The sequence below is a fragment of the Macadamia integrifolia genome, chromosome 6, assembly GCF_013358625.1.
Source record: "Macadamia integrifolia cultivar HAES 741 chromosome 6, SCU_Mint_v3, whole genome shotgun sequence".
Taxonomy (NCBI): domain Eukaryota; kingdom Viridiplantae; phylum Streptophyta; class Magnoliopsida; order Proteales; family Proteaceae; genus Macadamia; species Macadamia integrifolia.
In genome coordinates this window covers 3887631-3894912 of record NC_056562.1, presented here as the reverse complement: position 1 = coordinate 3894912, position 7282 = coordinate 3887631, and the positions used below count along the sequence as shown (strand labels likewise).

Sequence of the window (7282 nt, the reverse complement as noted above, 5' to 3'; positions counted from 1 at the left end):
TGTTTTAATTTTTGGAGTGTTTCTATACTTTTACGTTTCTGCATGCTCATGTGTAATATGATGGAAAACATGTTTTGGATTTATTTTATAAATATATATATATATTTATATCTATATATATTGCACATGTGGCATGATTTTTCCAAGGTTGATGTGATCAAGGTTTTGTGGATGTGTAGTATAGTAGTTGTGAGGTGATGGTTGTTATATTGACGGTCAGAGGCACAGTGCAGCCAAGTTGTGGTTTCTGGTATGATGGGTTTAGAGGTCAGTTTTACAGTTATGACCACAAATGTGTGATTGGATGCTATGGTTGCTATGGATGTCGGTAGATGCATATAATTAGGATCACATCCCAGTGCTATAGCACCTTACCATTAAGGGGTAAGGTCTTGGCTAATCCCACTCGATGGTAGGTCGTGGAGGGCTACTATGTCTAGATACGATGTACTATATCCTAAGAGGGCATAACATGGTACGACATACTATACGCATGGCTGCTGGACAACATGGGAGACCGATGACGGTGTGGGATTCCGGGACCATTGCTATCAGGGGTTACTATTTAGGGGTTAGCTGAGGGACCAAGGTTTTTTCCTGGACTGACTGACTCCTAGTTGCAACTACTTGTATCTTTGAGGCCCTCTGTATTGGGAAGGAGAAACCACTTATGCTGCTTATAGCACTTATATCCATATTTTGAGACTTAGTAACTAGAATGGAATTTAATATATTTTTGAGAGTTAAAAGTAACCGCAAGCGTACTGATCAGTGTAGCTAACGGGTCGAACATAATGAGAGCAATCACTTTATTTTAGGTTTTTTCTAGTAATGCGAAAGTGCACAGATTGACGATTGTGATCAACTTCTAACTGCCGCCCTAAAACATATGCATCTAAAATGAACGTCCTAACCAACACAACTAGGGAAATTGGAATTGCAATTAAAATTTAAAACCTACCCGTTAGTCATCTAACCCTAACCATTCATCATCTAGGAATTGAAATACTCAAACCACGCAATTAAAAAGCAAATAACTAAAAGTAAAGTGTTGAAATAAAAAAAAAAGTGCTAAAAAGTGAATAAAAGTGCAAATAAATGGGACAAAGCCAGAGAGAGGCACACAAATAGGTTTCTCTACTTAGCCCGAGGAATGCACCATAAATAATATAAGCTTCCCTACTTGACCAAAGAGTTACTCTTACAAGGGCTGCTCTACTTAGCTTTAGGGGAAGGGAGGCAAATTGAATGACTGAAAATAAATAACTGAAAGTAAAAGCAATAAAAGGATGGTTCTATGGATAGAGAGGGGCAAAGCCAATGCATAATCTAGCCATGAACCTTGGGGGAAAGGAAAAGCAATAATGTAAAACTGAAGATTTAAAACCTAATTTAAGAATGATGGGTAGCAAAAAGAGGGAATGAGAGGGGGTGAGAAGACTTATGTAGAAGCCTATCTTCCTGAACTTCAATACTCGAACTGAAAACTTAATCGATTTGAAATACTACCAGCCCTAAAATCCAAATCTGGAATATACCAAATCTGAAATTTCTAGGCCTAGAGAAAACAAATCTTGAAGAAAAACTTGCACTTGAACAGAGATACTTTAAAGCTTGGTTTTTGTCACCTAGATCTAAGCCTTGAACAAGTAAATTAAAATTATTACAACTTGAATAACATGAACCATAAAAATAAAAGTCATTGCATTAATGAAATAAAACCAATTACAAAAGTGTTTAAAGTAAGAAAAACTAAGAAGAACTAGAATTAGAACTCGAAGGAGAGCACAACTAAAAATTAGAGAAAAAGAGAGCAAGAAAGGGACGTTTTTTGGTGTCGGGGTCTCTCTCTTTTATAGGGGATAGGAGAGAGAAGAAGGCTAACGATTTTGGGGACTTGGTGGTCTATTGTGTGGTGAGGTGGAAATAGAGAAAAAAAAAGGAAATAGAGGAGAGAGGAGCTTGGACGATTTGGGTGATGAGGTGGAGGGAAAAGAGAAGAGAAAAAGGAGAGAAAATAGGGGAGAAAAGGGGAGAATGCCAAAGGGTGATGAGGTGGAGGGAGGAGAGGGGAGAGAAAAGAGAAAAAATATGAAAGAGGGGATTGGGTCGATCTCTTTTATTTCCTTCCTTTTTTTCTATTTTTTCTCTCTTTTCTCTCTTGTGCGCGTAACACTTCTTGGCCAACTTCTACTTTCCTTACTTTGATTTGGACAATATTCTATTTTATGAGGAAATTTCATCCATGCCCCTTGTCTTTAAGTGAGTGGAAAGAATCTTCAACAGAATCTCCTAAAAGATAGGAGAAAGAGTCTAAATCGCACAAGGGGGAAGCGAAAGAATGCAATGCCCCATGTGGGTCCCTCCATCCTTGTTGGCCTCTTGGAATATTCCTTATACCCTTGGAACAATTGCATATAGGTTGGTTCTGCATCTCATTTCTCTTCTGGTCCATTATTATTTTTTTGGGTCAAAAAGAATAATCGCAGGTACGGGTATCAAAACGAATGCATACTTTTAATGCAACATGTCCATCTTGCTCAGAATTTCATCCTCTTCACAGCCATGGAAAGAAAAGGGACCTCTTTATATGTAAAATTGGAGATATGGTGCACGATTGTCCTTAAGGCCTCTTAAAAACAAAAGCTGCAAAGAGAAAGAAAAACCCAATGTAGCTCCATTCTAAGTATGTAAAAATGCATGCTTTTATTTTCCTAAATTTCACACATAAATGTTCTCATTATAATTCTCCCACACTTAGACTTTGCTACTCCTCGAGAAGAAGAAAAAGAAAAAAAATAAAAACAAAAAACCTAACTTACTTTCATAGGAATCACGGTTGCATTTAGCAAGTGCAACAAGTCTTTAAAAACCTAGGTCACCTCTAGCGGACGAGTTGTCTCTTAGGTGTTTGCAGTGAATATACACCCAAAATTCAGAAGAAAAAAAATCCCAAACTTGGTTAAAGGTAAGGGACATACCTATCCGGAGCAAAGACAATTCCTTTTACACTTAATCTAGGGACCCCCACACTTGAATTTTTATTATCCCAGATCAATTCCAGGTACTAGCATATTTCTTAATTCGGAACTCACCTTGTCTCTTCCAAAACATCCGTATCTTAAATCAAGACCACTTGTAAAGAAATAGGGAACCAAGGACTATGGTGTTGGAGTGTTTTTGACTAAACATGTTACCAAGGCATTGATGACATTTGCACATACTTTCTTACTGTGTGGTTTTTTTTTTTTTTTTTGTAACAAACTCTATCCTACTCCACTACTGTTGGCCTGAATGACATGGTGGAGCAAACACCAGACACCCAAGTTACTATGTAGCTTCACTTTTTGTATATGCCCACATAGACAGTGATGCCAGAGTTCTTTCAGAAATTTCTTCCCTCAGAGTTTCGATCAAGACACCCGCTTCTTGAGGTGCAATGCCCTGTCTAGTTCCAAGGAAATCAACTTTTATATCACTTTCTACACTTCATTTAAAATTGTGTATTTGTCAATTCATGCCAATCTAAAAAGAAGGTCTCAACTCCAAATCAAGAGGAGAAGGAACCCACAGACTTACATATGGTCCAACACCGTAAAATAAGGGTTTCATATTTTTCAAAAGAGAATTACATCTCAAGACACAGGCTTATTTCTTTCTTCTCAACAGGGTTTTTATGTATTCAAGATGGGTACCTTGATCAAAATTATTACTTTTATACATCAAGCAACCAAATGGTATGATCATTAGTAGAAATCCAAAGTAGGACTTTATCCTTAGCAAGCTTAAAAACAAAAAGAAAAACAAACTCAAACAAAGAGAAAAAATAAAAAAACAAAAACAAAAAGAAATTAGTTTCCCTCCCCCAAACTTTAGTCATGCAATGTCCTCAATGAATGGAAAGAATGAAAAGCAAAGACAATGCAAGGGGGTAACACCTGGGTAAAAGTTAGTCATTTATGTAAAGCGGTTCATAGAGATCCATGACTTAGTCCAAAGTAGAAGATGGCAACTCAATGAAGGGCTTTAACAGTTGACCATTGACTTGGAAAATTGCACATGCACTAGAGTTTTTAACACCTCAACAACACCATAAGAAAAAATAGTATGCAAAACATAAGGACCATCCCGACGGCATCTCAACTTACCTAGAAAAATATGCAACCTAAAATTGTAAAGCAAACACTTATCACCAGGTATGAAAGACTTCTTAAGGATGTGTCTATTATATAAATCCTTGATTTTTTCCTTATAAAACCTAGCATTGTCATAGCCATCATTGCGAAGCTCCTCCAACTCACCACTATGAGTACCAGCAGTCGGTAGATCAAAATTCAACTTCTTTATAGCCCAAAAAGATTTATGCTCTAACTCAACTGAAAGATGGCATGCCATCCCATACACAAGGCAGTAAGGAGATTGTCTAAGATCAGTCTTGAACACAATCCAATGAGTCCACAAGGCATCCACAAGTCTAAGAGACCAATCCTTGCGATTAAGATTGACAATCTTTCTAAAATTTGCTTAATCTGCCTATTGGATACCTCAACCTGGCCATTAGTTTGAAGATGATAAGGTGTAGCTAGCTTATGGGTGATTCCATATTACTTCATGAGGGCCTCAAATGGTCTGTTGCAACAATGCTTGCCCTTGTCAAAAATGTAATAAATGATCCCATGGTCCATCCACTTTAGAATTTCTTTTTGAATGGCTTCCTTATTTTCCTTCAGAAGATCGATCAACACCTCCTCCTGACTTGAAGTCAAATCAGAAGCAATGATGACTGGAAGAATGTGATCCTTACCTTAGAAAGCATACTTAAGATTGGAGGGCAACTCCTTCAACTCAAGCTTAGGGGTTCAACAATGGAAGACTTAGGTATTAAGGTAGATAAGGGTCTAATGGGCTCTAGGGGTGGTTGGAGACTCCAAACCTCAGACATAATTCCCTTATCAAATTCACCCAATTGTTCTATACACTCTTGAAATTTAGAATTAAAATCAATATCAAATAATTCTTAATGGAATCTAGAATTTCTTAGAGCATATGAACTTCCTCCTTATGGGGATTTGGTTGCTTACTCGACCTGAAGACATTAAAATCCACAAAAGTGTTGCCAAATGAAAGTTTCATAGTACTATTCTTGTAATTGATTATGCCATTACTGGTGGCAAGGAACGGTCTACTAAGAATGATTGGGATCTGGTCCCGATGTTGGTAACTGGTTGGGTGTCTAAAACAATGAAATCAATAGGTCAAATAAATTCCCCCAACTTAAGTAAGACATCCTCAACCATCCCTTTTAGAATCTTAACAGACCTATTAGCCAACTGAAAAGTAGTTCTAGTGGCTTTCAATTCTTCAAATTCTAGTTGCTTATACATATGGTAAGGCAAAAGATTCACACTTGTGCCAAGGTCAAGTAAGGCATGCTCAATGTAGGTGTTGCCGATGACACAAGCTATGGTAAGGCTCCTCGGATCCTTATACTTGGCTGCTATAGGTGGAGTAATTATGGAACTAATGTTACTTGCCAAGAACACCTTTTTGGGCATACTAATGATATGTTTGTGAGTATAAAAATCTTTCAGGATCTTTCCATAGGCAGGAATCTGGGATATGGCATTCAAAAGAGGGATGTTTACTTCTACCTTTATGAATACTTCTAAAATCTTATCCGTGGAAGCAATCTTCTTTTTGTTTACTAATTGATTAGGAAAGGGGACAAGAGGAACATAAGGACTATTAGGGTTTTTCTCTTTTTCATAATCATATTTGGTTTCCTCAGACGAACCTCGAATAGGAGGCACACTTGTGTCCTCAACAGAAGGAGAGTTAACAATAGTAATAGATGGGGAAGATTTATGAACACTGCTAGTACTCTCGACCACTCCTAAGGGCATAAACAGTATGACATTTGTTGGAGGGCCTTTGTTGGGTCTAACCTTGTACTATATTCAATGATGTATTAGTTAGTGCTTGTGAACTAATAGGCTGATGCTTAGGGTTAGGCTCTGGTTGACTGGGCAATGTTCCTTTCTCTCACTCACATAAAATTGAGATAACTTGGGTGAGTTCCTTTGTAAGATTTTGATGGCTTGTCATAAGGAGGGCCATATTTTTTTCCAAGTCACTTAATCTACTTGCCTCTTTAATGATGGTAAAACCAGGGGGTTGCTGATAAGATGATAGGAGAGGAGGCCTAGGAAAACTAGCCTAAGGTCCTACATTTGGCCTAGAAAAAGTATTTTGGGCAAAAGGCTATTGTGCAAAGGGAGGCCTTTGGGGTCCAGGTTGTCCTTGATTATGGAAATTGGAAGGCCCTGCTTGGTTGCTCTGGTTTCAGGAAAAATTTAGGTGATTTCTCCACCCTGGATTGTAAGTGTTACTATATGGATTATTCTGATATAGGGTATTAACACTTTCATTGGAAGTTCCCCCAGAGGTATTGGGGCATTCTTCTATAACATGTCCAGGGGACTGGCACCAAGTGCACATCTTATCCAAATTGACTGATGATTGCTCTTTAGGAACAATAGCCTCAATCATTTTGATTAGGCTATACAAGTGGGCTTCCTTGGTTATTAACCCATCCATAAAATATCCTTTCCCTCCTATGGTTCTTTCACTTTCTTGGGTTGATTCTCACTCACGGGTTCTGTCAGCTAAGTCAAATAAGAATTCCCATGCCTTTCCTTCATCTGTAAAGGATGTGAATCCCCCAGGCACATAGACTCTATCATTTTCTTAGTTGGATAATCAATACCCTCATAAATTATTTGGCATAAATGCCATAAGTCTAGGCCATGGTGAGGGCATTCTTGGAGTAAATCCTTGAATCTCTCCATAAGTTTAGAAAAGAACTTGCTATGCTAATGCCTAAACTAAAGGATATCACTTCTAAGCTTATTGGTCTTGTGAGTTGAGAAAAACTTCTTGAGGAAGACAACTGTGAACTGCTCTCATAAGGTTATGGAATTTGTGGGTAACCCATACAACCACTACTTAGCTTGGTCTTTCAATACAAAATTGATGAACCTAAGCTTAATAGCATCATTAGAAAGCTATTGAATCTTAATTAGAACACATACCTCTTCAAATTTCCTTAGAAATAGGTATGCATTCTCATAGGTCAGCCCATGGAAGTGGGGCAACATAGTGATGTACTGAGATTTGAGCTTAAAATTATTTCCCTAGGCTTGTGGTAGAACTATGCAAGAAGGTTGAGATGCTATAGTATGGTAGAACCTATTTTTCAGAGATTTAGGTGGAGGGTTTTGTT

The 7282-nt window shown here is 37.8% G+C and overlaps 1 non-coding gene across 1 annotated transcript; it reads left to right on the top strand.

The window, feature by feature from the left end:
* The first annotated feature begins 6801 nt into the window (after positions 1–6801).
* LOC122082935 lies at positions 6802–6908 on the top strand. Its single transcript, XR_006141472.1, has one exon. It is a non-coding gene; the product is annotated as a small nucleolar RNA R71 (small nucleolar RNA).
* Positions 6909–7282: the final 374 nt, after the last annotated feature.